Below are 12,799 nucleotides of genomic sequence, written 5' to 3'. Positions count from 1 at the left end.
TAAACCATCATTTTGTTTTATGTGTTTTACATAGTAATAATAATAGCTAACATTAAGCACTTAGCACGTTACTGATATAATGCTCTACATGTATTGGAGAACAGGTATTATACATGTATTATAAAATTTATTACAACAACACTATTAAGCAGGTAGTAAATATTATTAATATGCTTACTTAAATATCTCTAATAGGTGGTGGACCCAGGAGGGAGAGCCAGAGTCTGTTCTACTGTACTAATTACAGTACTATTAGTGAAGGTTTCTTAATTTTTCTTTAATCCTGTAGAGTCTTTGTCCTTATTAGGGGAATTTCAACCCATCACACTCAATGACATGACATGAATGTGTTCTTACTAACTGTGGTAAATTATACTATTGTTAGCAAATATTCACTCTTTTCTACCTAAGATAAGGTTATATATACTTCAGTGCCTCTTTGATGGTAGGCTTGAATGTATCCTTTATTTCAGTCAGTGGAATGTGGATGTCCTCTCTCTTCTTCCTCTCTCCCATGAAATTACTTTCTTTATATGCCACTTCTCAGATAAGGGCATTCCGTCGGTCTGAGTCCCAGAATGAGAAAATACAACAGTTCCACAGCCTGAAGCAGGGTCATAGCCAACCCATGACCATCAAGTAATATGAGATAGAAATCATTTTTAAAAAATATTTTTTGTTGTAGATGGACACAATATCTTTATTTAATCTGTTTATTTATATGTGGTGCTGAGGATCAACCCCAGTGCCTCACATGTGCAGGGCAAGCACCCTACCACTGAGGCACAACCCCAGTCCCTAGAAATCATTTTTATAGTCATAAGATGCTTATTGAGATTTAAAAGTTTTTGATACTATAAGAAAGGTAGTATACTATTTATTTTATATCTTCAACTTTTTTCTTTTTTATTATTTTCTTTTCCTGTCCTTACTGAATTGACATTTCCTTTATTCAATTTGTCTTCTTTTATTTGGAAAGTATGCATACTATTTTTATTTTTATGGCATTCACCCTCAAGTTATTAACAACTATAATTATTACCCAACACTTTTAAATTTAAAATTTCTTTGGAAAGTTAGAATAAATCAGGGTCCATATCTTAAAAAAACAAATCATGTTCTTCCCAGATTTATCACTTCCATCTTGAATCAGATGAAGTTTCAACTCCAGATTATGAAGAAAATTATTTTCCATTATCCATCAACAATTGTTAAAAGTTTTACCTGTCCTTTTAAAAGTTCATCCTCTTCTTTGCATCTTTTATCTTCTAGTTTCTATAAAAATTAGTTTCCTTTTGCTAAAGTACATTCTTGAATATTCTATTTGTTAAAAAACTTTGAATCTTTAATAATGTATTTTAGTCTTCCACTTGAATGTTAAGTTTGGCTGGATATAAAATTTGAAGCTTCAATTGTTTCACTCAAAATTTTGAAGTGACTTTTTCTTATTTCCTCCCTTATATTGATTGTTTCTAATGTTTATCTGATTTATATAATTCATTTCTAAACCCTGGATTTTTTTTTTTTTTTTTTTTGTACTGGGAATTGAACTCAGGGGCACTCAACCACTGTGCACATCCCCAGCCCTATTTTGTATTTTATTTAGAGATAGGGTCTCACTGAGTTGCTGAGAGCCTGGCTAAGTTGCTGAGGATGGCTTTGAACTCATGATCCTCCTGCCTCAGCCTCCTGAGTCGCTGGGATTACAGGCATATGCCACCATGCTCACCTTTTGGAAGTTTTAAGAATTTCTCTTGGAGCTTTAAACATTTAAGATGGCATTTATGGGATTTTTAAAAATTTTTTTTCTTGCTCAACACACTGTAGGTTTGAGTCTGAAAAAAGTCACATTTTCTATCAGTTCTAGAAATTTTTCTTCAATTATTTATTTGAATAATTCTCTCTTTTTTCTCTGTTATGTTTAGATCTCCCACCAGAAAATGATCAATTCCATCCTCCACGTCTTGTACTCTCTATCTCATTCATAATTGGCATTATTTTACTTTTAGTGCTACATTTAGGGAGTTCTTGGTTTGATCTTATATATTCAGCTAAATTCATCCCTTTATTTAGATTAATTATTTAAACTTTTATTTCATCAATCATTAATAGATGTTGAAACCAGAATTCAAACCAAAACTTTTGCTATTGAATATAACACTGCTAGTATGTGGTACCAAAACTTTTTTCTTTAGAAATCAGAGTCTTAGTACTTTAATAGAGGAGTATTAACCCATCTACATTTATTGGAATAATTGATATGTACTCTTTGTTAACTTAAGGATATGGAAGCCCTTTAAATTTCTCTGAGAATATCATTTATAGTTTATCTTTTTTGTTCTCTTAAATCTATTTACTCAGGGTTTATTTTTTTCAGTTTGAGATTTTGATGCCTTTGCTTTTTTGGTGTGGCTTATTCATAAATACTAGGTTAACCTTGGCTACTCATGTTCATATTGGAGATTCTGTCTTGATCTGTCATTAAATGTTTTGATAAGAAGAGTCACTTGCTCCTGATTGTGGAAAGGGATCAAGATTTGAGTTTAGGCTGGTGTGGGTAGCTCATCTTCTGGGTCTCCCTCTCTACTATAGTTTATTAGTTTCTTAGATTCCCTGACCCCATTACCCATATAAATCTGTACCAGTATCAGATTTCTCACTTAGAAGAAGCATTCTTCCTCTTTGGAAGCAAACATAGAGTCTTCTCTTCTGCCCTCCAATGTCCCGTTGAATGTCTGGAGGTTCTTCAGCATTTATCTGTACCTTTCATTAAACTGAACATAGTAAATATTTCTTTTGAAGGCAATTCTAAGTACTTTAACCCGGGAACACATCCTGCTGTCACCACTGGATATGCACTGTAAAAGAAGTTTACAGTTGTTTAACTGCCTTGACAGTTGCTTGAAAGTCCAGGTCCATACTTTGTAATCATATTTGATGAGTGTGGAGAAAATTTCAAATTGCATTTTTTTTTTTTTTTTTTGCGGTGCTGGGGATAAAACCCAGGTCCTTGTGCTTGCAAGGCAAGCACTCTACCAACTGAGCTATCTCCCCAGCCCTTCAAATTGCTTTTTAAAAAAGAAATTTGTTCTTTTTAGTTATGCGTGACAGTAGAATATATTTTGACATATTATACATATATGGAGTACAACTTCCCATTCTTTTTTTTTTTTTTTTTTTTTGTGTGTGTGTGTGTGTGGTGCTGGGGATTGAACCCAGGGCCTTGTGCAAGCAAGGCAAGTACGCTACCAACTGAACTATATCCTCAGCCCCAACTTCCCATTCTTGTGGTTGTACATAACGTGGAGCTACACATTATGGTCACGGATTCATATATGAAGATGGGAAAGTAATGTCCAATTCCTTCTGCTGCCTTTCCTATTCCCATCCCTTCTCTCTTCCCTTCATTCCCTTTAATCCAAAGTACTTGTATTCTTTCCTACTCCCTCCCATCTTATTGTGCAATAGAATTTGTATATCACAAAGAACATCAGCCCTGGTTTATTTCACTTAGCATCATAGTCTCCAGTTCCACCCATTTATAGGCAAATGCCATAATTTCATTTTTCTTTATGGCTGAGTAATATTCCATTGTCTATCCATTTTCTTTGTCCAATCACCGTTGAAGGGCACCTAGGTTCGTTCTGTAGTTTAGCTATTGTGAATTGAGTTGCTATAAACATTAATGTGGATGTGTCACTATCATATGCTGATTTTAAGTCCTTTAGATATAGACCAAGGAGTGGAAAAACTGGGTCAAATGATGATTTCATTCCAAGTTTTCTGAGGAATCTCCATACTGCTTTCCAGGGTGGTTGTACCAATTTTTGCAGTCCCACCAGCAATGTATGAGTGTATCAAATTGCTTTTGTGACCTTGAATTTAAACAGGATTTTTCTTGTTCGTGTTTTACCAGCAATGCAATTCTATCCACTTTCTATCTTCTAAGAATTCTCAAATTTCGGACCATGGAAGCTTCTTTCTTATTTGCTTTCTTACAGTCTTAATTACTCCTTTAATAAACAGCAGGATGAAATTTGTCTTCAGTTCTTCTGTTAGCCAACTTAATTCACCTCTCTCCACTTCATCTTTAAAACATATTGTCTCTAAAACAAAGTGGGGAAAGAGAAAAAGAGTATGTTTGTGGAGAAACTACTTTCTCAAAGTCACTTCTGATGGCTTCCTGGAGGATACTTTATCATCTGTCTCACAGTCCACTTCCAGTGGAGACTGACGCTTGGCCAAATCAGCTAATTCCATTTTCTGAGTTCTTATTACATTCTCTGTTTTAGTATTGCTTTTCACTTGCCCTCCTTTCCCAACTCACCTGTCCCTTTACTCAAATGTGCAGAGTTGTCATGTACTCTGCTTTCTCTTATATAGAAAATTGTCTAAGAAACTAATTTGCATTAAAATGTTAGGAACTTAATACATTTAATATTAACGTATTTTCCAAACCAGTAATATGTAAGTACTTCCCACTTCATGGGGGATACATTTCAAGACCCTCAGTGGATGCCTAAAACTTCACAGAGTGCAAAGCCTTTATGTATTATATTTTTCATCTGTATCTATATATCTACATATAGATGTAGCTATATATGAGAAAGTTTAATTTATCACTTAGACCCAGTAAGAGATTAATAGCATTATAGTAATAAAGGTTATGTGATTGTGGTTTCTCTCTTGGAAGTGTCAAGACAATATTTTTCAACTGATTTACCAAGGATAACTAAAACCATGGAAAGCAATACTGGGGATAAGGGAGGACTGATGTATACTTTAGAAGATGATGAATGAAGGAAAACAGTGCTCATCCTAAGGGGTCAATCACTAATGGTGGCATTCCAGATACTTTAGAGGGAGAGGACTTCAATGCACAATTGCAGATCATGACTACTTGGCTTATTTGTAAAATTAGCATTGCCTTCTACAAACAGAATTCTTCAGCATATCTGACCAAGTCTTCAAGGTGAGTTATTGACAATCATTTTCTTTTTCTGCTTAGTCCTTTGTAGTTAAAGATAATGATGCTTACAATTTTGAGCAAAAGCCTGTGTAGCCCTCTGGAGGTTTCTTGGGGGTGGCACCTTTGGGATGGTGGAAGTCTTGGTGAGCAGGTGTGCAAAAGAGGTGTTTTGCATAACCTTAGACTTATCTGCAGAAATGGCACAAAGACAACATCAGTTTCCACAAATCTTATTCCCTGCTTAGTGACCTGCCGTCATAGGAATTTCCCTGGTTTGTGAGGAAATAATCCCACTCTGCAAACCCCTGGGAGAATTCATTAGTATGGAAATGTTCAACCCACCAAGCAGTGTCAACTCACCAGGTAGCCACCTGACACAGGTTAATTATTTCAAATAATTCCTCCCGATTATTGGATCCCCCTTACCCTGGATGGCAAGTACCTTAACATCTTGTCCAGATTCCACATCTTCCCTGCAACTGTTGACTTTTTGGTCACTCACTTCTGCATTTAAGCCTGTCCACTTAAAATTCATTCTTTGACTCACGTCACAGCTTTTCTCATCTTCCTTTCCCAGGGCTAGGGTGGAAGAGTGCCCGCATTTGTCCAAGACAGTCCCAATTGATGCCAGTTTTTCTGATGTCAAATCTGGTTGATCTTTGGTGTAGATTTTTCATGTTTTAACTAAATACTGTTATTAAGGTAGGATGGGTCTGCTATAACTGTACCTTGTACTTCCACCTTCTGCAAAAAAGGGTGTGAACCTATGTGCAGTGAACAGAGTTCTCTCCCTTAATGTGTGCTTAATCTGGCTGATGACCCCATCCTGATGTGCTGTATTTAACACCTCTTTTTCAAGGATAGTTTACAGGCAAACATCCTGAAAAAACAAAGTATACAGAGAAAAAAATGGCTAGGGACAGTTGCTTTCTCCTAATCTTGGAGACAGTGGGGAACATATTCAGTGTGCTTGCTTCTGTCATTCACTGCACACCAGCTAGGTGTGCTGTGGCTCACAATGATCACTGAGACATAGTCGTCAGGGTCAGTGGGAAACATGGGAAATTATGGCACAGATGTAAAATATGTACAGGAGGTAGAGGCTGAGCAGTCTTCCAGAGAGGGTTTAGAAATTATTCTGAACAGTCTTGCTATAATGGACTTGTGATTTACAGTGCATATATATACAGAAATATATTTACCCCTTTATACCAATATATCTACTAATCTACAACTATTTATTTTTAGAAATACAATGATCATTTGCACTGCTTTTGCGGTGAGTGGTTAAGAAGAAAACGCATGTGTGCCATGAAAATGAAATACCAGCTTTCCATTGTTCTGAATGTTGATGTTGGATCTATAACCTCACACTAGATACTTGTTGACATTTACCAACCACCATGAGGACCCTACTGATTTCACTAATCAAATGATAAGCAAATGATAGGTCTGCTGAGGAAGCATCAGCACCTACTTGGAAAGGAGTAGATACTTTAAAGATCACTGTGCCCCAAATCAACATCGACTCTGTGCAATGCAGAAGATGTATGTACCTATTACTTTGAGAACCATGAGTTTTCACTTAGATCAAATAACCGTTTTAAATTCATTCCATGAGTGAAAAGTGACAACCGCTAACAGATTGACTTCGTTAATAGAAGAAATCTTCAAAGATTTTTTAAATGATTCTAGTTGACATCTACAAATAAGACTTAAACATAGAAATAATACATAATCTAGTAAGGATTGTCTTTGTTTATCGCAACCAATAGAACCAATGAAATCAAAATATAGTTTTTGAAAGTTCATAGCGGGGTGTGGTGGCACATGCCTGTAATTCCAGTGGCTTGGGAGACTGAGGCAGGAGGATCACGAGTTCAAAGTCAGCTTCAGCAAGAGTGAGGTGCTAGGCAACTCAGTGAGAACCTATCTCCAAATAAAATCCAAAATAGGACTGGGGATGTGGCTCAGTGGCCGAGTGCCCCTGTCTTCAATCCCTGGTACTCCCCATGCCTCCCCAAAAGAAAGTTCATTATATCAAAAGTGAAAAATCTGACATTGTTCACATACTGTAAATTCAGATTAAAATTTTAGCATTTGAAGATAACTATTTGAAGATAAAATACTTGTGGTGAGATTTTTGTGGTTAGAAAAATACTTTGCTTGGAGCAGAAATGTACAGCATAACTATATCCAAACAAACTGTGATAAGCTATAGTATAGTTTAGTAAAGTAGCTATAAATATTCTCCTATGTGTATAGTTAGAAGAAATGAATTACAATTCTTTGTGTTGTGACACTAACATCGGAGGAAATCCATTTGCATGGAATAATATTTATTCATTTATTTCTGGTGCTAGACACTAAACTCATGGTCTGTACATGCTAAGTACAAGCTTTTCCATGCAGAGTAATTTTGAGAAAGCCTATGATTTCCTATCATCTAAATTTGGTGAAACATTTAAAATGACCATAAATAAAGACAACTTCTTTGACAAATTTAATCTTGTTAAAATAGTTGTTGAGAAAACATTCTCCGAATGAAGCAAATGGATATTAAATGTGGGACTATTGAATGGAATACCTATGTTTCATTGTGGAAAAAAAGTGGACTTGGGAACGTCCTCCATTTACACATATTTTTGTGCTCATCAAATCTCCCAATTCTCTACCTGAGAAATCCTCCTTCAGTTCAGCCTCTCTCCTCTCTTCAGCCCTCAGTTCTTGTCACCCACACACAGCCAGTCCACCCTGCTTTGGGTTCCCTCTGCTCAAAGTGGCCCTTTCCTGTGATAAACTAGCAAGATGTTTGAAGACCAGGTACTTTCTTTAGTGTTCACTTGACCCTTGTGGGAGTCAAATGATGCATGTACTGTCCACTTAGTCCATTTTCAGTTGCCTGTCAGACCATTTTCTTTGCTATATCAGATCACCACAAACTGGGTAATTCATGAAGAATAGAGGTTTATTTAGTCAGGTTTCTGGAGGCCAGCAGGTCCAAGAGCATGGTGCTAACATCTGCTTGGCTTCAAGTGAGCACCATCTTGCTGTATTATGACAGGGCAGAGGACATCATGTGACCAGACAAAATAAGCATGCCAGAGAGCTCACTTTTATAATGAAGCCACTCCTGTGATAACCCCTTCACTCATGAATGGGTCAATTCATTCATTAGCTGAGGCCTGTTGACCCAATCACCTCACAAGCACTCCACCTTTCAAATATCATTAACGTATGACTTTGGGGATGACACTTCCAGCACATGAAATCTGAGGACTGTATTCAAACCATAGCAGTTGCCCTACTTTTGCTTCCCTCTTAGACCTATTACTCCTTCATCTTTCCCTCAACTCAGGGACGATGGGTCAGATCAGTATGGTTACTGGCTAAGCAAAGCAAATGTCCAACGAAGAAACAAGCTGTCCCTGCCTCCTTCCTTCAGGCACTTCACATACTATAAGTGGATTTCTTGGGGTTCCTCCCCATCCCCTTAACTTTGGGAAGGGAAAGGGCTCCTTCCTCCAGCCCATCAAAGACCATGGAGAATAAGAGATAGTCTTTATTCATGAACACACTCCCCCCTGTCTGCTGGAGTCAGGGTAGAGAAGGAGGTCAGCCCTGAGGAGCTGGGATCCCCAACTGCTGGAGTCTGTCAGAGGCTCCTGAACTCAGAGTGTTCCTTGGACCTCAGGTGTGGAAACTTGCCTGTAATTCTGGGTAACAGGAAACATTTCAAGAAAATCTCATTAAGTGCTTGTCTCTTCCCTTTATAAGTTACACGATATTTTTCCTGAAAATACTATGCCTTGTTCATGAGTTGCTGGTAGGTCATACTGGTCTTGCTTGTCAACCCCCAGTACTGAATCTAAGATTTCTAGGCATTTCTCCTGTTAGTTCTAGCCATGGCAAGGGTTTAAATTTCCAGGAGCATAGGCTGTGTCTTAGGTCCTGGTCTGCAACATATTATGCTTGGGCCAATTACTTAACCACTTTCAACCTGTTTCCCCATCTGTAAAATGGACATTATAACAGTTCTACCTGACAGGATTATTTATCAATCAAACAGTGCCTTTCATGCCAAAAGCTTAGCAGAATACCTTGCACCACAGGTTGTATTTGGGCTCAAAGTGGGGAGCCAGGAGAGTAAGGAAGGTGTTTGCTTTTTCCAAGTGCATTTGCTCCAAGTCAGCCTTAATCAGTAGTTTTTGTGTTTGTTGTTATATTTTGAATTTTTAAGATAATAGATACCCAGTTGTCATGACCATGGTTGGGGTATCATAAAAATCTACGAGAGAAAGCAAGCAAGCTGTGCGAGGAAGGGCTGACCTGTTCAAGATGCTAATGTGACACAGGAGGGATGAGCATGATGCATCTCTTTGGCAGCCTCCCTGCCACATGGAGGCAGAACTTATCTTTTCCCTCATCCTTCTAAGGGCAGCTTCTGAGCACGCATCTGCTTTGGCACTCACTGTGATGAGTTACTCTTAATATTTATTTATATCAATAGCAGATCTGGAAGAGATCTCAAAAATATTTAGAGTTAATATAAGAAAAACACTTGTCATAGATAAGAATGATGTTCTTTGATTCAATTAAACTAGGTCTAATCTTCTCTATGGTTCCCTAATATTCTTTTAGGGAAACTTTCAAACCTACAGAAAACTTGAAAGCATAGTACAATATACACTCATATAATTTGTTTATTTCTTTGTTCGCATATATGGTTTTGGCTAAGCCATTTGAAAATCACAAACATTACGACTCTTAACCATACTTTAAATTCTTAAGAAGGAGGACATTTTCTTATACAGGTTGTGCATCCCTCATTTAAAAATCCAAAGTATGAAGTACTCCATTATCTGAAACTTTCTGACTGCCAACATGATGCCAGAAGTAGAAAATTGCATGTCATGAAATTTTGTTTCATACACAGAATTATTTAAAATATTGTACAAAAATTTGCTTCAGATCATGTGTATGATGTATATGAAACATACATGAATTTCATGTTTAGACTTGGGACTTGCCCACAAGATTTCTTGTTATATATATATATGCAAGTATTCCAAAATTCAAAAAAATTCAAAAATGCTTCTGGCCCCAAGCATTATGGATAAGGGAAACTCAAACTATAAAACCACTGAACTGTTACTTCACTACAGAAAATAAAAATAGTTCTATACTATCACGGAAAGTGCCATTTTCTCATGTTCCAGTTGTTTTGACAATGGCTTTTGTTGTTGTTGTTGTTGTTTTTTGGCACCAGGGATTGACCCTAGGGACACTTAACCACTGAGTCACATCCCCAGCCCTTCTAAACATTTTATTTGGAGACAGGGTCTCATTAAGTTGCTTAGGGCCTCACTAACTTGCTGAGGCTGGCTATGAACTCACAGTCCTCCTGCCTCAGCCTCTCAAGCTGCTGGGATTACAGGCATGCACCACAGCACCTGGTGACAATGACTTTGAGAGCTGTAATATTCCAAACAGGATCTAATTAAGGTTCTAAAATTTTACTTGGTTGTTATCGCTCTTTAGCTTCTTTTTATCTAGAATATTTTCCACATTTTTTTTTTTTTTTTTAGTTACTTGGAGAGCTCCCGCCACCTGTAGAATATACCACATTCTGGATTTGTCTTATTATTTCCTCATGTCATCATTTAACTGTTCCTCTATCCCCTGTATTTCTTGTAAACTGGAAGTTCAGGTTTATAAGCATGATTGGTTCGTGATTTTTTTCCTTCAAAAGACCTCGATCCCCTCTTTTTATTGGCCAAGAAATGGAGACCCAAGCAAGAATTTGGAAACAGGCTCGTGTATAAGGTATTTGGGTTTCAGAATTGAAAATAAGTCTACTTGAATATTTGTTCAATTGGTTTTACCTAGTTGAAGTTTATTTTCCTGTGTAAAGAGAAAGGGTTAGAAAAGATGCTCCCTAGAATGTTTTTGGTTCAGCCTTAAATATCCATTTTCATATAATTAATGTGGTGAGTTTGGACTTAGGAATTCCAGTCTCCCTTCTCTTAATTCAGGGTTCTTTTGAATTTACCATATTGAGTCTTACCAGTCAATTAGCAGTGCTTGCTCCTTTCTTCTTTCCTTTTTTTCTCTTTTTGTTGTTGTGCTGGGGAATCAAACCCAGGGCCTTGTGTGTTGTTTTAATTGATCTATAATACTGTCCTATGCACTACTTTAAAGTATACACTATGATGAATTCTTATATTTGTATATAACTGTGTAACCCACCAGCCAAATGAAGCAATGGAACACATTAGCAGGGTCTAGCCAGTGAGTTTACTGTTCCTAAGTTTAGAATGAAAAAAGCATACCTCTGTAGTTCATCTGATATGTCAAATGAAGGGCAGCTCCAGAGTTCCATCACAGAGTAGAATCAGACAAGTCAGCAAAACGGTGTTGCTGTAATATTGCTATTTTGGCATGCTCTTTTCTGGAGCCATCTATGTAGGAACGCCATGACAAAACATTTTTATGTTAATCAAACATTTTTATTATGTGCGAATTTCAAAATAAAATATGAAAGCGCCTGTGTTCCTGCACTTTCACACTCACCCCTCTGTCAGTGTCAGTTTCAGGGTCCAACATGCCATTCTCTTCTCCTGGTGCCAATTGCAGTCATTTCTCTGATGCAGAAAGCACCAAATCCCAAATAGCAGTCATGTCCCCAGAGACCATGGCTGTAAACTTACTTCTTCTGCAAACTGTCTTGTGCTTCTTATTTCTGCCCTGTTTGAATATTGTGCAAAAAAGTGGGTATTTGGTAAAGTTTAAACTGTCTGTGAATGTGTGCAACATATTATAACACATCTGAAATGAATAGGCGTATCTGGAAATACTCTGAAGATTTTTTTCTCCATCTTCAGCAAAGTGAGTGCCCGTCACGTCCCGCGACCCGGCCTTTCTTATTTCAACACTGCAGAATGGCGGGCAGAACCACGCCTGGGGTTGAGCCTCGTTTGCCTTTGTTCAGACCAACAGACTGGGCATTGTCTTTGCACGGCTCTAAATAGTCGTCAAGAATGTGTAACCAGACATGTAATTACCAAGAGTGCCCTCTTTCAGACCCCATTGCAACTAAGTGCATTCCCCTCATTTCTCAAATTTGCCAGGTTTGTTGGTTTCTCAAGATTTCAAGCCCAAAGGCTTGGGACCATCTGTGTCTGGGATAGTATCTATTATGTGACTGGAATTCAGCAAATGTTGAAAAATAATGATAATTACTTGTTGAGAAAGTTCAGGGGATCCTTAACATAATGCTGAGTATTTCCACTTGTCAAGTGGGAGGATCTTCGATAGAAATCCTCTTTTCTCGAGAAGAAAGCCTGAAGGAGCACAGTGGACCATGGCTGGGCTTCTCTGCATGGGGGAATGTGAGCTTGAGTGAGTCACTCCCTTGGCTTAGCCCTGAGCCTCCATCTCTGCAGGATGCTGGTGGTTGAGAAGCTGTGCCATTCGAAGGCTGCGGTGAGAATTCGAGGGGCAGTGGGCAGGAAAACGCTTTGCAAAACTGTCCTGTCAGCTCCTGGCCTTTCCATGGTTACGGTTCCTTCTGCTTCTCAGGAACCACGGGACCCACAGCTGTGAGCTGGGCAGGCAGTGCAGAGCATTTTGTTTAATAAATATATTATTCTTATAGTCAGAAGTATTTTTTTTAACGTGCCTCTTTCAAAGTTAAGGAAATGGGTCTTTTAAACAAGGCTAGTGAAAATGCCCAAGTTACCTAAAACTTAATAGTCAAAAGCATAAGTTGCCCAAATGGATCTGGTCTTTAATCCCAGATTTGCTATTTTTTAAAGGAGCAATCAGAGC

At 37.8% G+C, this 12,799-nt stretch overlaps 1 long non-coding RNA gene across 3 annotated transcripts in view; it reads right to left on the bottom strand.

The window, feature by feature from the left end:
• Positions 1–12,565, bottom strand: part of LOC306643578 — a 42,661-nt gene extending 30,096 nt beyond the window's left edge. Inside the window, exons 1-4 of one of the 3 annotated variants that reach the window (XR_013758994.1) lie at positions 12,212–12,565; positions 11,543–11,716; positions 11,302–11,430; positions 3,117–4,106 (exon numbers count right to left, since the gene is read on the bottom strand). This is a non-coding gene — a long non-coding RNA (uncharacterized lncRNA). Of the gene's footprint in view, positions 1–3,116; positions 4,107–8,171; positions 9,485–11,301; positions 11,431–11,542; positions 11,717–12,211 lie in introns of those variants that run through there. The other 2 variants (XR_013758995.1, XR_013758993.1) reach the window with 2 other exon arrangements.
• Positions 12,566–12,799: the final 234 nt, after the last annotated feature.

The sequence above is a fragment of the Sciurus vulgaris genome (genome assembly GCF_902686455.1).
Source record: "Sciurus vulgaris genome assembly, chromosome: 14".
Classification (NCBI taxonomy): domain Eukaryota; kingdom Metazoa; phylum Chordata; class Mammalia; order Rodentia; family Sciuridae; genus Sciurus; species Sciurus vulgaris.
Note: the sequence above shows the minus strand (reverse complement) of the source record. Positions and strands in the feature narration are given on the sequence as shown.